Genomic DNA, 23,288 nt, shown 5'->3' with positions numbered 1-23,288 from the left:
GGGGAAGATCTGTGTAGTCATCAGGGAACTTCGTTCCTTAAGGTTTTAAAAAGGAAAAGAAAAGTCTTTGAAATGTGGACATGTTTTTCAATTTCAAAAACTTTTTTTCTCTTCACAACTCTTAGAACTTGGAATCCATGAGAACATATCCACGATTCTCTAACCAAGTTCTTACCATCCCAATTCAAGAAACACTGGTCTGTGCATATATGGATATTGTAATCAAATTATCTTTTGGCATCATGGTATAACTATCATTGGAACTTGTTTTCCAGGGATGAATTTGGAGTTGGTTTTGTGCCTCAATTGAAGAAGGATGGCCTGGTTTTAGAAGAATGGATTCTAGACAGCATCCAAAGATGAGTATAAGGTAGAGTTGATAACTTGGCTGATTGAGCTATATATATAATCTGTCTTTAAGGGTCTAATGTGTCAGGTTATAATTCCTAGATATTTTGTTGTTTTCTTTTATCATTTGGGTTTTTCTCAACAGTTCTTATAGTCTAATAAAAGCCTTGTCTTTCTTCACAGGGATAATTCTGGCAGACGTCAAGGACTGCCAGCAGCTGATACAGCCTTCATTCAACTCTATTCAAATCCAGCAGTGCTCTCCTTTCGAGACTCTGGACATGCTCTAGCTAATCTGAGCAAAGAACATGCAGGCCACATGAAGAAAAGGGTACTTGGGAGAAGTTCCTATTCTTGGGGTTCTGTCTGATTTTAAGGCTTTAGTTTTCGGCAGCCTTTTCTTGTAAAAGCAGAACCAGCCATTCCTACACCATTTTCTCCTTGCACATAAACGTACATTTGTAAACTTCTACCATGTATTGGGTCTGTTTCCTTTATACTGAGATCGTGTATTTGATCTGTGTCCTCTATACTGATATGAGCTCCACTGAGGTGGAAAGGGTAGTAAGCGTATTCGATCTCCATTTCATGAGAAGAGTGAGAGAGGCAAATCAATAAAGCACACCTCTTCTCATTGCATAGTCACCAGTGAGACCCTTGCCTTGTGATTAGGCCTTGAAATGGTTCCCACCTTTCTACGGCAAACTTGAATCTGTTCTGCTTTGAACCGCTTAAAAGGTAACACATCAGAGGAATGACAGCCTGTGAAGGCTAGTTTCTGGTACTCTGGCCTTTAGCGATTGACACAAGGACATTTTGTGGTTGCTCTGATTATCCTTGAGCTCTGCAGGTGCAATGCTGCATCAGGTGCTAGAGAACATAAGGATGGAGCAAACCCCAGTTCTATTCATTTTGGCGGTGTTCCAGCATGGGTATTACTTAAAGCACCAGTTAAAAGAGGGAGATGCCCCACAACCAGGTGACAACAGGCACTTTGATTAATATAGACCACTCAGTTTGCTCTTTCAGAAGTCCTGAGTTCAACGCCCAGCAAGCAGGTGGTGGCCCACAACCATCTGTAATGAGCTGGCGCCCTCTCCTGGCCTGTGGGCACACATGCAGGCAGAACTGTATACATAATAAATCTTTAAAAAAAACACACGGGGGCTGGAGAGATGGCTCAGTGGTTAAGAGCATTGCCTGCTCTTCCAAAGGTCCTGAGTTCAATTCCCAGCAACCACATGGTGGCTCACAACCATCTGTAAAGAGGTCTGGCGCCCTCTTCTGGCCTTCAGGCATACACAGACAGAATATTGAATACATAATAAATAAATAAATATTTATTAAAAAAAAACACGGGAAGCTGTAATGAGATCTGGCGCCCTCTTCTGGCCTGTAGGCAGAACTGTGTACATACCTAAAAACATGGTGGGGGGGAGGGGCTGTAATGAGATCTGGCGCCCTCTTCTGGCCTGCAGGCAGAACTGTATACATACCTAAAAACACACACGAGGGAGCTGGAGAGACGGCTCAGCAGTTAAAAGTGCTGTCTGTTCTTCCAAAGGTCCTGATGCCCTCTTCTGGTCTGCAGGCATACAAGCAGGCAGAGCACTATACATAATAAATAAGTCTTTAAAAAATAAAACACACAGGGCTGGAGAGATGGCTCAGAGGTTAAGAGCACTGACTGTTCATCCAGAGGTCCTAAGTTCAATTCCCAGCAACCACATGGTGGCTCACAACCATCTGTACTGAGATCTGATGCCCTCTTCTGGCCTGTGGGCAAACATGCAAGGAAACACTATGTACATAATAAATAAATAAAATCTTAAAAAAAAAATAAAGCACACACACCATTATCAAAGAAGTCAGAGGCACATGTGGAGGATTTTTACAGATCATAAATGGCTTCATAGCCTAATCCTTCCACTGGTTTCAACTCTAAGTTTGCTTAGCCCTTTTATCCCGAGCGTTATTTGATTATAAAATACACAAGTGCTTAAACATCCCCAGCATATTTGACTATAATATACAAGTGCTTAAACAATCTGTAAGGATTACTCATGGGTAGACACCAGAGAATAAAGAGCTCAGATGGGACAATTCTCATGTCACTAAGTTGATAGGCATAACATAAAGATCTATCTATCTATCTATCTATCTACCAATCATCTATCTATCTTACCACCAACAAAAAGTCTATATGATTAACAGAACTGCTGAATACCACATAAGGGTGCACATTTCCCAGTGGACTTGACTTCAGTAATTTGTTTTTTTCTTTCACCCTTTTTCCAGATCTTTCCCCAGAAGTATGGACTTGTTGCTTTGCCGTCCTGGCGACCTATTCCCTTTGACGACCCCTAGGTGGAGATGGGGCATGAGGGTCCTCCAGGGGAATAGCTCACCAGCACTGGGCAACAGTCCTAGCCGGGAGATTTGGGGGAGACAGTTCGCTGAACCCAGCAAGGAAGATAAAGAGTCAAAGACAGCCACCCAACATCAAGATAGGTAAGTTTTCTCAGTGTAATAAGTAATGTTAATTTTGATCTTGTTTTCCATTGTAATCAGCCTTTTATTTGTATGAGTGGTCTGTCTGCATGTACACTTGCACGCCACAAGAGGGCATCGGATCCCATTATAGTATAGATGGTTGTGAGCCACCATGCGGTTGCTGAGAATTGAATCCTAACGCTAGGTGTGAAAATAGTTTTAATTTTGATCTTGTTTTCCATTGTAGCTAAGACTTTGACTTGTTATGTTTTATTTTGTTTGAATTTTTTTTTTTACAACGCATGAGTGCTCTGGTTGCATGTACACTTCATGCCAGAAGAGGGCATCAGATGCTGTTATATGAGATGGTTGTGAGCCACTGTGTGTTTGCTGGAAAGTGAGCTCAGGACCTGGAAGGCAGCCAGTGCTCTTTACTGCGTAGCCATCTCTCCAGTCCCATAGTCGAGTTATAATTATCATTTGCTAAGAACAGCTTCCTGACTACCAGGGAAGCATCTCGCTGTGAGGCTGTGAAAGTGGGGGTGTAGGGTAAACCTGCACGGTGTACTAGGGAGCTGTAACTCAGCTGTGCAAACGGTTCTTTCTTCTAGGAGAAAAGCTGCCACAGCCCTGGCACTTCTCAAAGCCACCCTGGAAGCTCTGTAGGAGAACTTAACCAGCTGTTTCCACACTGCAACATTCACTGTGCTTCCAGTGAGTAGCTTCTCTTTTAATGCTAACATGAATGGTAATGAATGGCTCTGACTACAAGTGGAAACCTAGCTAGCTGAAAATGATCCAGAAGCATCTATTATCAGGCAGAATTTAAAGAACCAGCACCCTCTATGTCTTCTTTCCTGACATTCACCCAGCTTCTTTTGTTCTTTGTAGTTCAGTAGACCAAATCGTCATCCTTACCAAAGCTGGGCCTTCAGCAGGATCGCGAAATGGAACACATGAAAGGAAGCCAGCTTTATAACCCAAGGACCAACATGCCTGCATCTTAAAGCAACAGAATGAAGTAAGTTGCCGGCATTGCAGTCCTCTGGGGGTTTGCATTTGCGGGAAGGCGGTGCCGGGTGGAGTGTGGTGGTGGTCTAATGCCAGTGAAGTCGGGCCAAATACATGCTGGAAGAGGACCAGGCTTCCACACTGGCAACTGGGCTCCCAGCAGCAACTCCAACAATAGCCTGCTCACCAGCTGCATCATAGAGAAATGTGGCCTCCTGCTGTCTCTGGATTGGTGCTCTGCCATTCATTCTCAGCCGTTTGCCTACTGAAGCCTTAAATAGTTTGTTTCCCACTGAAAGGATTTGTTTATGTGACAATTGTACAGTTAAGGTTTAGTGTAAAAAAAAAAAAAAAAAACCTAAATCCTGAAGCAGCCATTGTAATTGTAAAGGATGCAAAAAACCAAACCCATTTTCTTTTTTTTTTCCAAGCCTATTTTCTTAAAGAAATGGGGAAAGTGAGGCTGACAATTAAAATATGCAGCCACCTGTGGCATTTGGCGCTTATGGAAATTAGGGAAACCATGTAAAGAGAATGTTAAGAGGTGTTCAGTCTCTGTTTAAATTGGCTACTCTTTGGTTGTATGACTTTTGCCAATTTAGTCCCCTGGAAGACTTGTCTATTTAAAAAGGTCAAATGAAATCGTGAATGGAAAGGGCTTAATATAATGCCTGGCAAGTAAAATGGACACCCCGGAGAATAAAGTCAATGGGTGCATCGTTAACTGCGTGCAAACACTCAGTACTGCCTGAAGGGATCCCTAAGCATTAGAGCCTCTGCCTTAGAGTAGGGGATTATGATGTACTATTACTGGGGTTAACATAGGTAGTACTGGTACATGACTGTACTAATGACACTTTTCCCTTCCTTCCCTTTCTTTTTACCCTCTTGTTGAACTTTGCTTACTTCTTCCAATTGTAAGTGTGTACTGTGTTGGGTGTCTATTTCTTAATTGTTTTATACATCTATTTCTTCCTTCCTTTGTGTGTCTCATTCTTCGATGTATTCGTTTCTTCCCTTGGTTTGTGTGTCTTTTTTCCTAGCTTTGTGCGTCTTTCTTTCTTGCTCTTTTTCTTTGATGTATCTATTGATGTGTCTATTTCTTCCTTGCCTTGTATGTCTTTCTTCTTCGCCTTGTGTCTTTCTTTCTTTCTTTCTTTCTTTCTTTCTTTCTTTCTTTCTTTTTTCTTTCTTTCTTTCTTTCTTCCTTCCTTCCTTCCTTTCTTCCTTTCTTGCCGTGTATGTTTTTCTCCCTTGCTTTGTTGTATGTCTTTCTTCCTCTCCTTGTATGTCTTTCTTTGCTTTGTTGTATGTCTTTCTTCCTCTCCTTGTATGTTTTTCTTCTTTGCTTTGTTGTATGTCTTTCTTCCTCTCCTTGTATGTCTTTCTTTGCTTTGTTGTATGTCTTTCTTCCTCTCCTTGTATGTTTTTCTTCTTTGCTTTGTTGTATGTCTTTCTTCCTCTCCTTGTATGTCTTTCTTTGCTTTGTTGTATGTCTTTCTTCCTCTCCTTGTATGTCTCTTTGCTTTGTTGTATGTCTTCCTCTCCTTGTATGTTTTTCTTCTTTGCTTTGTTGTATGTCTTTCTTCCTCTCCTTGTATGTCTTTCTTCTTTGCTTTGTTGTATGTCTTTCTCCCTTGCTTTGTTGTCTTTCTCCCTTGCTTTTTGTTGTATGTCTTCCTCTCCTTGTATGTCTTTCTTCTTTGCTTTGTTGTATGTCTTTCTCCCTTGCTTTGACGTCTATGTCAAGTGTCTTTTACTCCTACTCTGTGGACAGTCTATCTTACCTATTGCTGTGTTTCTCTGCTAATTTCTTCCTAGCAGAGCTTTGTGCTTTGTCTTATTTTCTCCTCTCCTCTCTGTGATTTGTGCCTTGTCTTGGTTAGATGTGGCTCTGTTTTTTCTATCTGGTTGCTGTTTCTCTTAACTCTTCTTTTACTCTTTCTGCCTTTCACGACTCTCCTTTGGGTCACATGTTGCATGCAACCCTCTCCTTTCCTTGTGTTCACCTCACTTGCTTTTTTTTTTTATAAATATTTATTTATTTATTTATTTATTATGTATACAATATTCTGTCTGTGTGTATCTCTGCAGGCCAGAAGAGGGCACCAGACCTCATTACAGATGGTTGTGAGCCACCATGTGGTTGCTGGGAATTGAACTCAGGACCTTTGGAAGAGCAGGCAATGCTCTTAACCACTGAGCCATCTCTCCAGCCCCCTCACTTGCTTTTTTCTGTGTGATCTGCTTGTCAGTCCTTTGACTCAACATTCATATTTTCCTTTCTGCTGTTTCTATCCTTAGCACATGAGTCTCTTTACTACATCTTTTTTCCTTCTTTGTAGCTGTGTCTCTCCTATTTGATTTCTGACCTCAGCATTACTCTAGTGTTTGTTTCTTTATTTCCCTTCTACTTTCTCCGCTTACTACTCACTTTGAGAATGTCAGTCTCCCTCTTCCTCTAATCCTCTCTTGGATATTTCTCTGTGTGTGTGTGTGTGTGTGTGTGTGTCAGAGGGTCTTCCTAGCCTGCGGAATATCACCAGTGGAGCTGTTCTTCACGCCCTGTGGAATAATCTAAGAGAAAATCCAGCGCTTTGGTCAGGACTGAAGTAGACCTGAAAGGAACATGTAAAGACCCAAAGTGGAAGACAGACTTAAGGACCAAGATACACAGAAGGCCTGTCTGAGCTGGCTGGAAAGTTTGAGTCTCAAGTTGGATGCTGACAACCCATAGAAGAGGGGGCTGTTTCTACAGGACCCATGTGAAGTCGACGAACTGAGACCTGCATTTGAGTTAAGTCTAAACCTAAGATCTAAGACTCAAGCCTATATGGACTAGAAGTTGGAGGCCTGTGGCCTAAAACTCTGGGGGGGGGGGGTTTAAAACCCCAAGACTAAGGGAAATCTGAAGATGAGACCCTCCCAATTTTTATACTGCTCCCCCCACGGACTCGCTTCTCAGATTTCCATTCACGCCAGTTTTACTTGATGTACTTTTCAATAATGTCATTCACCATAAAGGAACAAGCTTTTAGGTTGACAGCATTGTGCAGGGGTTGATCTTTAGTCTCTTTTAAACCTGATTTTAGCCATTTGTTAAAGTTTTGATGTTTTAAAACTTCCATTTCTCTTTATGTCTGCTCCTCTTGCAAGACAGAGAGAGAGAGAGAGAGAGAGAGAGAGAGAGAGAGAGAGAGAGAGAACAAAATCCAGCCAGTGTTATCTAGTGTGACTTTTGATATTCCCCTAGCAGCCGTACAGATACTATACTTCAATCCACTGTAACTCTGCAGCCTTAGGCTATGAGAAAGGAAAGCATCAGACTGTTAGGGGAAAACAGTAGCAGGCTATCTAAAGAAAATATGAAGATATGCTCCAGACCAATGAGAAGAATTAGACGAGCAATATGCAAATGTGCCAACTTGAGAAGCACCAGCCAACATCAGCTTCTTTGGGCTTAGGTGAGCAGGGTACGGAATTTCTAATAATGATAACAGTGATTAGATTTGGGACAGACCGAGGTCTGAACTAACTCCCTGCTCACTGTAGTGGCCAAGGAATTTTGGTGTATTCACTAAATCCTGGGTTTAATACCCACCTTTAGGATTAATGATGAAAGAATTTAGGACTATTTAACAGGCTTCATGCTTCTGGTTCCCCCTATCCCCCTTTAAGAGGGAACTTGACTTTAATGACTGATACAACACAGGAGAAAAAAGTGACATGCTCATAGCACATGGGCAACCACACATAGTTAACATTTGAAAATGCAATTTGAGTTTTTCCTAGAAGGAGTCAGACTGTAAATACCTGAGGCTTTGTGGGCCATTGGTCTTAGTTGCTCATTCTTTTAAAAAGAAAAGAAACCTTTTCAGAAGGTAAAAATCCCTCACTGGCCCATTGCTTTGGACTTGACCAAGCCCTGATCTAAATACCAGGGACTATGTCTGAATAACACAACTTAGGCCTGCCTATCTTTGCGCTGAGTACTAAGGATGTGCTGCTTATTGTGGTCACTTCCAGGTAACATGAAGACATAGAAATATGTTTTATAAACCACAAAGCACACTAAAACTTCTATGTCAGCGCTGAATGCATGAGTCTTACCTAGTGCGTGCATTCTCTAGCAATAGCTCCCTGTGCACAAATGAATGAGTACTAACTATCTCCTGTGTGTCAGGTATTGTGTTAGGTACATAAAATACAGGATGAATTGTCTTGACTAACTCTGCCATGAAATAGAATGTTTCCATTCTATACTGCTTAATTTACAAGGCATGAGATCACAGTTAATTTAAGCAGTCAAGACTTTAGTGATGAGGGCCAGCCTTGCCCTATAAAACATTTGCCCTATAAAACACTACAGAAGTGTAAGACATTCCACATTTCCTATAGAAATAAAACTGCCTACATAATAGGCACGGGCTCTACAAAATTCTCATTGTCTTCTTGGCTTACACTGAGAAGAATGGGACAAATAGTTAACCAGCTGGGTGTGGTAGCATATGCTCTGACTTCAGGCAGCTGAAACAGCAGGACCATTTGAACCCAGACACTTGAGGCTAGCCTTGGAACACAGTGAGAGAAATCTTGGTAAACCAAAATGTTAAATGCCTGTTGAATGAATATACCAATATTGATTGCCTATATATGGTATATTCTTTTTTAAAATGATTTATTTATATGTATACAGTGTTCTGCCTGCACGCCAGAAGAGGGTGCCAGATCTCTTGGTAGATGGTTGTGAGCCACCATGTGGTTGCTGGGAAGTAAACTCCTCTGGAAGAGCAGCCAGTGCTCTTAACCTCTGAACTATCTCCCTAGCCCTCGGTATATTCTCTTTTATGGGCACTGGAGAGATACACAGACTTAAATTTATTTCATTTGTGCCCAAGGCTGAGAGTAATATGTATGTTGGCATTTTATGAACTTTGGGGTACCATATAAATGTAACAAATATTTACTTATTTGGTACCAATTTCCCGGCTTTTAGAATTCTGTCACGTTTGTTTGAATGTGCAAATAAAGCAAAGAAATTACTGTTGAACACTGAATATATGAGACAGTCATCAGTGGATGAATGCAAGATTGAATGACAATCATTACAAAACAATGCCCTTCCTAGGCATTGAGATGCAAAGACCAAGCAGCATCCTTAGTGTCCTCTATAACTAAAGAAATTATGTGCAAGACTAATTTATAACTTGTAAGTTGCCATGCATGCCCAGTAGTCAATTATTTGCTTTTATCCCCAGACACTGGGAATAGAAAAATTCATTACCATTATTATTACCCACAACATCATTGCCCACAACAGAGATCTGTGTGGAGCTTTATGAAGTCTGCAGTTCTATAAAGCTAGGACCTAGCTGTTGGCTTTGTATGTGAATAGTGACAACTTTCTGGGTTTCCTCATGGCTAAAGCTTCTTCAGAATGCTTGTCACCTAATACTTGCATCTTACTGTGCTGCGTGCTGTGCAAACAAAGATTTGCTTTCTCTCACAAAGCACGCCCAGCATGTCTGAGAGCTAGGCCAGAACTGCTCTTGACTTCAATGATGAAATGAAAACAGAAAAAAAAAAATGGATTTGTATAAGGTGCTGTGCTAAGTAAATATTGAGCTAAGTGGACTGTCCTGTCCAGTGTCAGGTAGTTCCACAGCATGGACGTCAGGGAACAGAAGGATAGGAAGGGGTCAGAGCGTCAGATGCTACTACATTACTTAGTGTGGTCCAGAACCTCACAAAATAGAAGTACAGTCTGAGGGCCAAGCACCCAGAGCTTGAGCTCAGGCTGCTTCTAGTTGCTGAATCTCCAGGCACAGCTTCTGAAGTGCTGCTGAGATTCCAGATGTGTGTCCCCATGCCCAGCCTGTGGAACCTATCTCATTACTGAATAAATATTATTTTAGTGGCTGACTGCTTGCAGTCGCTATGCTTGACGGATTAGTTAAATAGGTAGGGTCTAGAAGACCCACTGACTTGACCCAGAGATTTGAAAATCAAATGAAGGCCAAGATTCATTCAATATAAAATGGAGATGTCCCTAGCTAAGGACATCCCTAACTAAGACGTCCCTCCAAAGGTCATTTGCTCACTGGCCTACTTTAAAGCCAGGATAAGGGGACTTAAAGTCTGACCTTAGCTCAGAGTGCAAAAGACGCTACTGGATGCTAAATGAAACACATCTGCTCCAAAAGGCACTTAGTGTGACTTACGGATGCCCTGAAAAGCAGACTGGTGTTCCTTATTAAATAGAAATATTAGCTTGAGCACTCTCTAGACTGAAAGGCACTGGCTTTTTAATTGACTCAGGTTAGACCACAGGAAGAATGTTAACTATTCATTCATTTTCTTCATTCATTCATTTATTCATTCATCTGTTCTAGAAACATTTGCATATGATTCTCAGGCCTTCCTTGTTTGGCTCCTGAGATGTGAAAGAAAGAAACCAATAGGCACACCTTCCCCAGAACTGCTGAACACTGGGGACTGCTGCTTAGGTAGTGGCATGACTCAGTCCCCAAGTAACATGCAGTTGAAGTACCCACCTTCATCTCTCTGGCCACTACATGAACAGGAAGCTGGGTTTTGTAGTAAGCCTGCTCCTAAAGTTGCAACCCTTCTGCTCAAAGAAACGCTTCAATATTCTAGCTCATGACTTATTTAATTTATGACTGTGACCATTACTGATCAGAAGGGATGACAGTCACTTAGCTCCCCAACTTCTGTCTCCTTAGGATTATCCCTGGGGGAAACAACCCATTCTTGAGCTGCAGCAGGCTTTGAAATACATTTGCAAATTTTGTCTGTCTTAATTAAGCCTTTCTCTCTTAAACATGCCAAGGCATAGAACTGCCTGAATGGGTCTCTTTCATAGAATCAGATAGCATACAGTAATTTAAAAAATGTTCTCCTTACTGCAAAAAATAAATAAAAATAAAAAAACCCAAAAAACTACTTAAGGGGCTTGCTATGGTAAATAATGCCAGTGGATGAAAATAACCTCAAATTTTAACATGCTTGCATAAAATTTGAGAATAAGAGAATTGGAAACAATCAGAAAATTGGAGGAAAGGAAGACTATCAAAAAAAACTTGAAAAAATGCCTTCTTTAATTAAGGAGGTTGACTGTGCTTTGACCTCTTCTATTTTTTTTTTTCACTCACAGAGGGTGGGACAGGAGGCAGAGTGAAGGAAAAGGTCAAGCCTATGTCCGCAGAGCAGCTCATCTTTGTTCTCAATGCGTCTTGAGAACATCACTGCGGTCTGGAACTAAATTGGGACCGCCTTTTCTTTACTTGAATGCAGTTCCAATAACTAAAAAGTATTGAGAAAGCTGGCTAAATGTTTCCAAAAATATATTTTCATCTAAATGGCTATCAGCTAAGCCTTGTGTTACATAGGAATGAGATACATTAATCAATGTGACCTCTATATCCAAGTTGCCTTGAAACTGGTCACAATTTGCTATAAAGGGGGCTTATTTATTATAACCCCCCCTACATACTCTTAAAGTATCTAAACTGTACTTTGCTTGGCAAGCCAATGTTGACATCCACAAATGGAGAAGGAAAGAGAAACAGGAAAGAGTAGGCGGAGCCAGGTTGAAGAGGTCTGGGAGTTCAACTTCTTTAAATTTTCTTTAAAACTAAGTTGGGCCAACAGACACAGCTGAAGTGCTACTGAGGTCAGGTTTTAACTTGTGGGATTGGCTGCACCCAGTAACATCCCTTTGTATGGGTAGGAATGGGGGCTACAATTCTGGAAAGTGCACAGGAAAAAGTAACTAAAAGCCTTCCTTCCACAGTTTCTGCCATCAGTATGACTACCAATTAAGCAACCGTAAGAGCACTTTATCATCATCTGCTTTGGTCGCATAAATGAACTCTGTAAACAAATCTAAAGACAGCGGCGTCACCTCCTCAATCAACTGCGAACTCCTCAATCAACTCTATACCGAAGCGCGTGGAAGACACTTGGACTTGCAGAACTTCTTTGTTTGACTCTTGGGTGTTTTAAAGACTAGAAAAATGAGTCAGGGTGGGTGGATGGGTGGGTGGGTGGGCGGGCTGGCGGGCGGGTGGGTGGGCGGGTGAGGGGAGCTTTATGTCAAATAAAATGTTTTATTTTGAAAACATTGTGCTTGTTTATGACAGTTTCTTCCCTTTAAAGTTAAATAGTTGTATTTTATGTATATGAAGGCTTTGCATGTCTAGACATCCAGTGTGGGAGTTATGTTCTTGGAGGCCACAAGAGGGTGTTGTACCCCAAGGAACTGGACTTAAGAGTTGCCACCTTGTGAGTAGGGCTATATAACCTGGTTTCTTCAGAAGAGCAATAGTGCTCTTAACTGCTGAGCCATCTTTTCACCGCTACCCCCCCCCCCCCCCCCGTTTTTTTGTAGATACGTTCACATAGCCAAGTCTAGCTAGCCTCCAAGTCCGAAGTAGCTAGAAAAATCTCCCTAGCATTACAGGATTGCCCCACCAAGCCTGTTTTCCATGTCAGTTTTGAACTTAATGACCTTGGCTTTAGTCCCCTACACAATGGGTCTCACTGTGTAGCCCTGGATACCTGGCTGGCCTGGAATCCGTGAAAACCATGCTGGCCTCAAATCCATAGAGATCCACCTGCCAGCACCCCAGGCCTGCACCTCCAGCCCTAGCCAGTTTTTTTTTTTTTCCTTCTCTTTAATCACCCTGTTTGGTGGGTGATTTGAGGTCCCATTTCGAGGGAAGTTATTCGAGGGAAGAATACTAAAAACATAAATTCAATAAAATTGAGACGTGAAACACTATTTGAGGCTAAGGAGTAGGTGGGAGGGGGGAGAAAGAATATTGGTAAATTGTGGAAATGGAATGGACTGCTGCTGGGGGGGAGGGGAGGCTGAGTAGAGGAAAGGGCCTCTGTTTCTCGGTCCTAAATGATGGAGTTGCCTCATACAAGAGGAGGTAAATCCTCAGAAAAGTTTGTACTGTAAGTAATTTAGAGTTAGACATGATCTCCCTGGCCATAGCTAACCTGTAGAAGTGCTCCAAGAAAATAGAGCTTTCCTTCCCATCCAATGGGCCAGAGGCAACAATGTTTAACCTGTTCGCCTGGTTCCTAATATCAGGAGCCAATGGAAACACAAACCTTGTCTCCAATCTGATGGGGAAGACAGGTAGACAGGTACTGCAAAGGAGCCTAAGTGAGGGGGGTGCAAGAGTCTGTGGTACCAGTGCAGTGCGGTATCGCTGGTACCACAACACCAAGTTTTGGGGAGGACTATGGATAGACTTTGCAACTTTGGGCTAGAAAAGCCATTGAGTACTGAGAGCTCAGTAGTCTGTTCTCTATAGGAACTTGGAAGATAACAATACCAAGAGCAGCGCAGAAGATGGCCTGGCTTGTGACATTTCAGAGACAATATTAAAGACTCTGTCAGGGCCGTCTGCTGTTTTGAATTAAGATCCCGTGGTTCTGGTTAGCTGCAGCTGAAGAGTCAGCTGTGATTAACCACCAGAACTACTAATCTGGAACCTTTACGTTCTGTTCAGTTGGAGCTAAGAAATTAGTGGTGATTAAGAAGAGACCAGCAAGCCGGGCAGTGGTGGCGCACGCCTTTAATCCCAGCACTCCGGAGGCAGAGGCAGGCGGATCTCTGGGAGTTCGAGGCCAGCCTGGTCTACAAGAGCTAGTTCCAGGACAGGCACAAAAACTACAGAGAAACCCTGTCTCGAAAAAATCCCCCCCCCCAAAAAAAAGAGACCAGCATCACTGAGGTGAAATCTTGGAAGTGTTTCCTGGGAGCACAGGAGCACAAGGAAACTGTTCTAGAGGCGGCCAAGCTTGTACCTCATGCTGGCAGCTGGACTAGGTAATGTGTAAGAGTCACCCAAGTGGTACAGGTGGTACTGGTTTTGAAGGCATGACGGGGTCAGAGAGAGCAACTGAGGCTTGGCACTATGAGAGGCCAGGAAAGGCCATTGCTGGAGGTGCGGACAGAAGGGGTCATGCAAAGAAGTTGAGGGTTGGTGCCATGAGGAGAGCCTATGGGAAGCTATTGATCAAAGTGTAGCCCACTTGCAGCAGACAGACAATCCCAGCATTTTGGAGATGCCAGTACTATGGGATGATCACCCAGAACAGCAACAGCAGTGGAGTGGAGTCAGCCCGAGCCTAGAAGACGAGCTGCGTGTGCTGGAGAGGGTGGAACTGACGAAGTGACCATAGCTCTTTGCAGGAGTCTAGGAGGTTAGGAGTGAATCCCGGATAACTAGACATTGAGTTATTTATACTGTTGGAGTTTGACTTTGCTTGGTTCGAATTGTGATGGTGCCCTGGTTCTTCCCTCTTGAAGAAGGTATTTAATTTTGAATTTCTTAAAGGAGCCCGCAGTTGAAAAGACTTATACTTTTAAAAGAAATTGAATTTTTTTTAAAAAAGAATGTTATTAAGTGTAGTGTTCTGCCTGAATGTCCACCTGCCGGGCAGAAGAGGGCGCCAGATCTCACTACTAAAAGAGATTGGATTTTTAAAAAAAAGAATTTTATTAAGTATAGTGTTCTGCCTGCATGCACATCTGCCTGCCAGAAGAGGGCACCAGACATCATTACAGATGATTGTGAGCCACCACGTAGTTGCTGGGAATTGAACTCAGGACCTCTGAAAGAGCAGCCAGTGCTCTTAACCTCTGAGCCATCTCTCCAGCTTGAGATTGGATGTTTTAAGAGACTGAAATTTCAATGTGTCTGAGTTCATAAAGACTGGAACTTTTAAAATTATGATTTTAATGTGAGATCTTATGGGGGAAGAAGAAAGGAAGAGTTATAGCTTAATTACTGGTCAGTTGTACTGGCTGGTTTTGTGTGCTAACTTGTTTCTTTTCTTTTTTTTTCTTTTTTGTTTTTCGAGACAGGGTTTCTCTTGTGTGCTAACTTGTTATAAGCTAGAATCATCAGAAAGGAAAAGAGTCTCAGTTGAGGAAATGTCTCAATGAGATCCAGCTATTAGGCATTTTCTCAATTAGTGATCAATGAGGGAGGGCCCAGCCCATGGTGAGTGGTACCATCCCTAGGTTGGTGGTCCTGGGTTCTATAAGAAACCAGGCTGATCAAGTCGTGGGAAGCAATCCAGTAAGTAACACTTCTCCATCCATGGCCTCTGCATCAGCTCCTGCCTCCCGGTTCCCTGTTCTGTTCGAGTTTCTGTCCTTACTTCCTTCAATAATAAACAGCAAGTTTGAAGTATAAGCCAAATAAACCCTTTCCTCTCCAGCTTGCTTTTTGGTCTCGGCGTTTTGTCACAGCAATAGAAACCCTAATTAATAAAAGACGAAAGATTGTCTGTTGGGGGAGCTATTCCAGGTGCATGAACTGGCTTTTTGGAGCCCATTCCCTATGGATACCTTGCTCAGCCTTCATATGAGTGGGGAGGGGCTTGGTCCTGCCTCAAGTTGGTAAGCCAGACCTTGTTGACTCCCCAAAGGAAGGCCTTAGACCCTCTGAGGAGTAGATGGGGGGATGGAAAGTGGGGGAGAAGAAGCGGTGGGAAAAGAGGAGGGAGAGGGAACTGGGGTATGTAAAATAAATTTTTTAATTAAAAAAGAAAAACCCTAATTAAGACAGTCTGTTATGTTAAATCTTTTTTAAATATTTATTTATTTATTACGGACACACTATTCTGTTTGGATATATGTCTGTAGGCCAGAAGAGGACACCAGACCTCATTACAGATGGTTGTGAGCCACCATGTGGTTGCTGGGAATCGAACTCGCGTCCTTCGGAAGAGCACACAATGCTCTTAAACACTGAGCCTCTCTCTACCTCCCCTCCCCCCGTTACGTTAAATCTTAACATCTTTGAAAAAGGAGCCCATGAGGCCCTATCACTTACTATTGGCAACTAATGGATTGGGGGGTAAGATACCCAAACGTAGACACTGATGATCCCACCAGGCTCTGATTGCTCCAAACTCAAGGTCAAATGTCTTTTCTTTTTTCCTTTAAATTTCTTCTCTGGTTAAGTTTGCTTAATTAATTAATTAATTTATATTTTAGATACCAGTGCTCTGCAGATATACCTATGTGCCAGAAGAGGGCACCAGATCATCATCATAGATGTTTGTGAGCTGCGCTGTGGTTGTTGGGAATTGAACTCAAGCCCTCTTAACCCCTGAGCCTTCTCTCCAGCCCCACATGTCTTAAACTGTGAAACACTAAACTAAACAAAAACAAGTAAATGCAAGGGAGATTTTGTAAGGAATAAGCAGATTGACCAGGGTAGGAGGGAAATCACGGGGAGGGAGAGTAAGCAGAAGGAATTATATATGCCTAAGAAATTGTCAAAGAACAAAAATTTATAATAAAAATCCTAGCCAGGCGGTGGTGGCGCACACTTTAACCACTTGGGAGGCATAAACAGGCAGAATCGAGGCCAGCCTGGTCTACAAACCGAGTTCCAGAACAGTCAGAGCTGTTGCAGAGTAACCCTGCCTTGAAAAAGCTAAAATAAATAAACAAAAATAAAAAATCCTATTCAAAATATCTTCCCCAGTTCATGCTCTCCAGTAGCAGCAAATCTATATAAAACCCATAAAGGATTTCAGAGTAATAAAACGTTTGAGTTAATGGTCTCAAAAGAAATAGGATAGAACTCATCATCATTGGATTTTCCAGGAGGTTAAGCAGGAGAAGAATAATTTGAGTACCACTTTGTGTGGTGGTGGGTTCAGACAGAAAATACGAGTTAGAGGCTTTTTCATCAGATACATAACATCTGTGAAAACAAAGTTGAAAGTGGCAAATGTTATTAGTGCTAAGAGCTTCACTAAGAACTTTGGTTAAAGAATCATTCATGCTTGGACTGGTGAGGCACACCCTTAATTCCAGGAGTTCAAGACTACCCTGGGCTACATATTGAGTTCCAGGTCAGCCAGGGGTACACAGTGAGACCCTGTCTTAAACAAACAGAAGTACATTCACACTTTTCCTACTGGTAGTGAAATCCAGTATTAAAAGCAGCAATTACTGTCACAGGAAATCTTGAAAATGAAATCAATATAAGGCTGCGATTAAAAAAAATATTTATTTATTATGTGTACTACAGTGTTCCATCTGTATGTATGCCTGCAGGCCAGAAGAGGGCGCCAGATCTCAAGAAAGAAGGTTGTTGAAAACCTGTTGGTTCTCACAACCAAATCTTCACTTATGTCAATGCCTGCCAGTTACTCTGGGTTCTTTTTGTTTGTTTGTTCATTTTTTGAGCAGGATTTCCTTTCATAAGCCTGGCTGTCCTTGAACTTCCTCTGTAGACCAGGCTGACCTTGAATTCACAGAGATCTGCCTGCCTCTGCTACAGAGTGCTGGGTTCATGATGTGTGCCACCACCACCTGGCTACTCTGGATTTTCTATGCATATAGTCTCTCCAATTAACATCACCTATTTTTTTCTATAATTCCATTTACCTTGGACTTCTCTTTCAGCTTTACTCTAGTTTCTCGAGTTTTCATATTTATTAGTCAATTTACACTTTAACTATACACTTTTGTTAAATGTCATTTGTGTTTATCACTTCATGAAAAAGAAGTAGCACAAATGATAAACTATTTGTACATGGAACTAATAGTGTTTTGTTATTTGCTATGAATACTGCCTAGGTTGCCACATGTGTGGATTTAAATAGAAAGTTCTTATGTTTACTATTTATTAAGAAGTCCACGTGTCCTCTAGCCAAGTTGACGAGGAACTGATTATATAGCCCAGGGTGGTCTTGAACTTGCTGCAATCCTCCTGTCTCTGCTTTTTTTTTTTTAAAAAATTTATTTATTTATTTATTTATTTATTTATTTATTTATTTATTTATTTTACAGTGTTCTGTCTGCATGTGTGCCTGCAGGCCAGAAGAGGGCACCAGATTTCTTTACAGGTGGTTGTGAGCCATTATGTGGTTGCTGGGAATTGAACTCAGGACCTCTGGAAGAACAATCAGTGTTACCATCTGAGCCACTGCATGTGTGCCTGCAGGCCAGAAGAGGGCACCAGATTTCTTTACAGGTGGTTGTGAGCCATTATGTGGTTGCTGGGAATTGAACTCAGGACCTCTGGAAGAACAATCAGTGTTCTTAACATCTGAGCCATTTCTCCAGCCCCTGTCTCTGCTTTTACAGTGCTTCCATTGCAAGTGTGAGCCACCACGCCAAACTACAATCACCATTTTAAAGGAGCTCGGAGAGCACGTCCTGTTCTCACAGAGGCCCTAGGTTTAGTTCCTAGCACCGTACAGAACTCCAATTTCAGGGAATCCCATGACCCCTCTTCTGACACTGGTAGGCAACAGGGCACACACACAGTGCACAGACCTACACACAAGCAGAATACCCATACAGCTAATATCTAAAAATATTTTTAAAAATTAAAGTAGACCTATAGAGTGTAATTTCATGTGGATTTCAATAGAAGGCCCTGCTTCCATTGCCCTGCATACTAAACAGCTGTGGAATGCGCAGCAAAGGCTATCTAATTGCTTCAGGCATGCCTATACCAGTACATGTGAACAAGCTTCCAACTGTACTTGAGAAATCCAGTTCCATCAAACTACTCACCAGACTGTCCGAGATCATTTCTCTACAAGAGTGGAAGAGAGAAACCATTCAAATTTGACTGCATTTGGCCATAAAGTCTTTAAAGGAAGTACTTTCAAACCAAATGAGATCTTAGAGTTCACCAGGGCTCCCATTCTTAGAGGAAGAGGAATTAAGCCTTCTCTCTCTTTACAAGACAAGGTGCAGCAAGAAGGCAGCTACTCGCAATCCAGGAAGACAGAAAGCTAACGCCAGAAATCAACCTTCATTTTAGAGACACCTATTCTCCAGAACTAAAGACAGAACCGTTGGCTTTCTAATTGCCCAGTCCAGTCTGGTATTTTGTTATGCCAGTGTGAGCTGAGTTGATTAATTCATTAGGCAAAGGCGTTTTACAGAGCAGCTGCAGAAGACATGCTCTGTGCCCTAGCCTATCTAGCTCATGATTCCCTTTCTGGATGTTCCCATAACCACTTTAACCTCTAAGAAGAGCCAAGTACAGAGGTCAGTATATACTTCCTTACTGGATTTGTTACTTGCTGTTGTTACAAATCACCACAAACTTGGGGGCCAAAAACAACACAGATCTATGGCCCTATCATTTTAGATGTCAGAAGCTGAGTGTGACCCATCCAGGTGAAATGGACAGATCAGCTGGGGTGCATTACTTTTGAAGTTTCAGAAGAGAACTAATTTCCTTGCCCTTTTCAGCTTCCAATTTCTTAGCTAGTGACTGCCTTCCCCTAAGTCAATAAATAGCCTTTAATGTCAGCATTCTCAATTAGAGGGCAGAGGCAGGCAGATCTTTGTGAGTTTGAGGTCATTTAGTGAGACCTTGTCTCAAAAATCAAACAACAAAACTGAAACGAATCCCCCCTAAACACCATCAAAACCCAAACTGATCACTAATGTCCCTGCTTTCTAAACTGGATAGATTCATTCTTTAGCACTATTGTTGGCTCGTCTGCAGACACTGCATATAGACTCCGGGAGGGATTTGACATGCCCGTCTCAATAACCAGAATAGGATTCTGCACTTACAAAGCACTGAGAATTTTCTTGTCTTTCCCACCCCCTACCCCAGACCTACTCCCTGCCCCAGCACTCAGATTATTTGTGAATTTCAATTATTTGAGAGATCAGCTCATTGTGTACCTTTGAAATAAACAGAATGCATTACCAAAATGTTAGGTCTCAACTTCAGGGCCTTTCTTGGTTAGCAGAGAATTAGTTATTAGTTCTCAGTTGCTTCACATGCTGCCAGCAAGTTTTCAACTTACCGAATCCATGCTTTGGTTTGGCTAAGAGTGCTCTCACCCCATTCCTTGTTTTTCATGACTTTAATCCAAAGCCATACAATGAGACAACTCCATTAAATTAGAGGTTAGAACACACTGTTCAGTGTGATCACACAGCAGGAAACTTTAACAATATATTCACTAACTAGGGAAGCAAGGACCTTACATGGAAAAGGAACTTGTTATATGACATAATATTGCTGAATTTAACTCAAGACTGGATCCGGGCTATATCCTGCACTTACAAATGCCATCTTGCATTTACCCCACGGCGCATCTTAGTTATCTGCCAGGCATCAAACTCTTGTCTATGCTATCCCAGCCACCTCTGCTCGATCTGGGAGATACTTTAGTTTTATAATATCTCCTGGGTATGCGGCAGGTGTTTTAGGCACCTGTCGAGGTATGAGATGGACATAACTATGTCTTCAGATGCAGGGCGGGAAGTTTTAGCTATCTCTCCAGGTAGCAGATGCTCATTTTAAATTTCTCTCTAGGTACCGGGAAGGATTCTTACCTATGTCTCCAAGTTTTCCAGCAGATATCTTACACCCCAAGTCCCAGCACAGAGCAGGCAGAGCGGTATGTCTCCAAGCTTTCCAGTAGGCATGTTTCCTACACCCCAAGTCCCAGCACAGAGCAGACATGATAGGTATGTCTCCAAGCTTTCCGGCAGAACTTGTTTACCACACCCCAAGTCTCAGCACACAGCAGGTATTTCCGGCAGACATATTTACTACACCAAGTCCCAGCACAAAGCAAGTACTTCCGGCAGACATTTTACTATACCAAGTCCCAACACAGAGCAGGTATTTCCGGCGGACATTTTCTGAACCCCAAGTCCCAGCATAGAGCAGCCATTTTGGGTATGGCTCTAAGTTTTCCTGCAGACATATTACCCTCTATTGGGGCCCGCTGCTTGTTTGTTTCCTGGCCACCCAAACTACAGAAACAATCGCACATCAATATCTATTCATTGTAATGCTGTTTGGCCAATAGTTTACAATCCCCCAAGTTCGACTACAGAGCAGACATGATAGGTATGTCTCCAAGTTTTCTGACAGACATATTCACTACTACACCCCAAATCCCAGCACAGAGCAGGAATTTCCAGCAAACAAATTCACTACTAAACCCCAAATCCCAGTACAGAGCCAGTATTTCCGGCAGACATATTCACTACTACACCCCAAGACTCAGCACGGAGCAGGTATTTCCGGCAGACATATTTGCTACACCAAGTCCCAGCACAAAGTTAGGTATTTCCGGCAGACATTTTCCCGAACCCCAACTCCCAGCAAACAGCAGCCATTTTGGGTAGGGCTCTAAGTTTTCCGACAGACATATTACCCCCTACTGGGGGCCGCTGCTTGTTTGTTTCCTGGCCCGCGTTACCCCCTATTGGGGCCCGCTGCTTGTTTGTTTCCTGGCCGCCCAAACTACAGAAACAATCGCACATCAATATCTATTCATTGTAATGCTGTTTGGCCAATAGTTTACAATCCCCCAAGTTCGAGTACAGAGCAGACATGATAGGTACGTCTCCGAGTTTTTTTGGCAGAGATATTCACTACTACACCCCAAATCTCAGCACATGGCAGACATGATAGGTATGTCTCCAAGTTTTTCTGGCAGACATAATTATTACACAAGTTCCAGTACAGAGCAGACATATAACCCGTGCCTCCAAGATTTCAAGCAGACCTCTTACACCCCAAGCCTGAATACTGGACCAGCATCTAACATAACCTATGACTCCGTGTTTCCCGGTAGACATTTTAGCGTGTCTCCGGGTCTCAAGCTGGTATCTTAACAAGTATCTTTCATAACCCGTGCCTCCAAGATTTCCAGCAGACCTCTTACACCCCAAGCCTGAATACTGGACCAGCATCTAACATAACCTATGACTCCGTGTTTCCCGGTAGACATTTTAGCGTGTCTCCGGGTCTCAAGCTGGTATCTTAACTAGTATCTTTCATAACCCGTGCCTCCAAGATTTCCAGCAGACCTCTTACACCCCAAGCCTGATTACTGGACCAGCATCTAACATAACCTATGATTCCGTGTTTCCCGGTAGACATTTTAGCGTGTCTCCAGGTCTCAAGCTGGTATCTTACCTTAACTAGTATCTTTCTTTTCATGCTCTGAGCTGAACCTTAGTTATCTGCCAGGAATTTAAGTCACCTCTACACTATCCCTTAGGCATTTTGTCACCTCTGCTCTATCGGTAGACATTTTAACTTCTCAGGGTACAAGACCGGTATTTTATCCATCACTTCGGGTACAGGGCGGCCATTAACTATGTCTGCAGGTCTCAGGGAAGGCATTTATTTAATGTATCTCTCTCAGGGCATGGGCATTTCACCTGTCTCTCAGGGTAGCGATCAGACGTTTTAATTTCCCTCTCCGTTTCCCGTACAGACACTTTAACTTTGTCCCCAGGTTCTGGGCAGGCCTTGTAGCCACCTGCATGAGTAGCGGCCAAGGATTTAATTATCTCTCTGGGACTGGCCTATGGGAAAAGCAGTAGCCACCGCTCCATTTCCCAGGTAAATATTTTAACTTTGCTACCAGGTCTTGTGTACAGATCAAATAGTTTGGTAATTGTTTAAGGTCCCAAGGAGACATTTTACCTCCCTCAGCAGGTAGCCATTTCGTTGCTCTCATAGGCGTTTGAGCCATTTTGCCTCTACCTCGCCCGCCCGCCCGCCCGCAGCTCACTCACCACTGCGTTCTGACGGTCCTTCTGGCCTCTTCCGTCACGCCCTCCGCTGCAGCTGCCGCCGGTCACGCCCTCGCTGCAGCTGCCGCCCGGGAGTGGGTGTGGGTCCAGCGAGAGCTATTGGGTTCCAGAAGCCAAGAAACCTGGTACGTTGGGTTCCAGAAGCAAGAATAACACGGAAAGAGAGGGAAGCAGAGAGCAATTTTGTGGAGCTCAGGAAATACCCAGAGCGCCAGGAAAGTGGCGATCGGGTCTTGCTGAGACCATGTGGAGCTTGGAGCGTCTCTGCTGATCTTGCAAAAACAAATACCAGGGACCAGGGACCTGGGACCGGACCAGGGACAGGAGAAGCACTGAAAGGCTTGCTAGCTGGCGCCAGCTTTCTGAGTGAGGGAGCGCAGGGAGAGATTTAAAGCTCTTGAGGCTGGAGTCCAGCAGAGAGGGCGTGGTCAGCGAGCAGGGAAAGAGGACAGAGGACCCCTGAAAGGGGAGGGGAAAAAAGGAGGAGCAAAGTGTGGGGTGGGAAGGAGAGCAAATGGGTCAGTGCTACTCCAGATGGTTGAGTGGCAAGCAGGTAGCAACTTGCCTGATCATGTGGCCCTGAGCCTGGAGACCCAGAACACATGGAGCAGCTCCAACAAAGCCTCATTTCCACTATGGCTATCTACCTGCATGTTTTCTTTGTGGCAGAGAGCCTGTACCCCCACCCATTTCTGCCCCTGACCCTTCGCCTTCTCCTGTCCTTTCTTTTCAGCCATTTCTAACGTGGGAAACAGAACTTACCACTAAGTGTGGAGGAAAATTAATGGATGCACATACCTATTTCCCTAGTTGACAGGAGACTTAA

The 23,288-nt window shown here is 43.0% G+C and overlaps 1 long non-coding RNA gene across 1 annotated transcript in view; it reads right to left on the bottom strand.

The window, feature by feature from the left end:
- LOC126491582 (uncharacterized) overlaps positions 1-22,831 on the bottom strand; it is a 33,410-nt gene extending 10,579 nt beyond the window's left edge. The window contains exon 1 of the long non-coding RNA XR_007589422.1: positions 22,445-22,831. This is a non-coding gene — a long non-coding RNA (uncharacterized lncRNA). The remainder of the gene's footprint in view (positions 1-22,444) is intronic.
- Between the last annotated feature and the right edge of the window lie 457 nt (positions 22,832-23,288).

The sequence above is a fragment of the Alexandromys fortis genome, unplaced genomic scaffold, assembly GCF_014885135.2.
Source record: "Alexandromys fortis isolate MF-2015 unplaced genomic scaffold, M_Fortis_MF-2015_v1.1 scaffold_266, whole genome shotgun sequence".
Classification (NCBI taxonomy): domain Eukaryota; kingdom Metazoa; phylum Chordata; class Mammalia; order Rodentia; family Cricetidae; genus Alexandromys; species Alexandromys fortis.
This window is presented reverse-complemented; position numbering and strand designations above follow the sequence as displayed.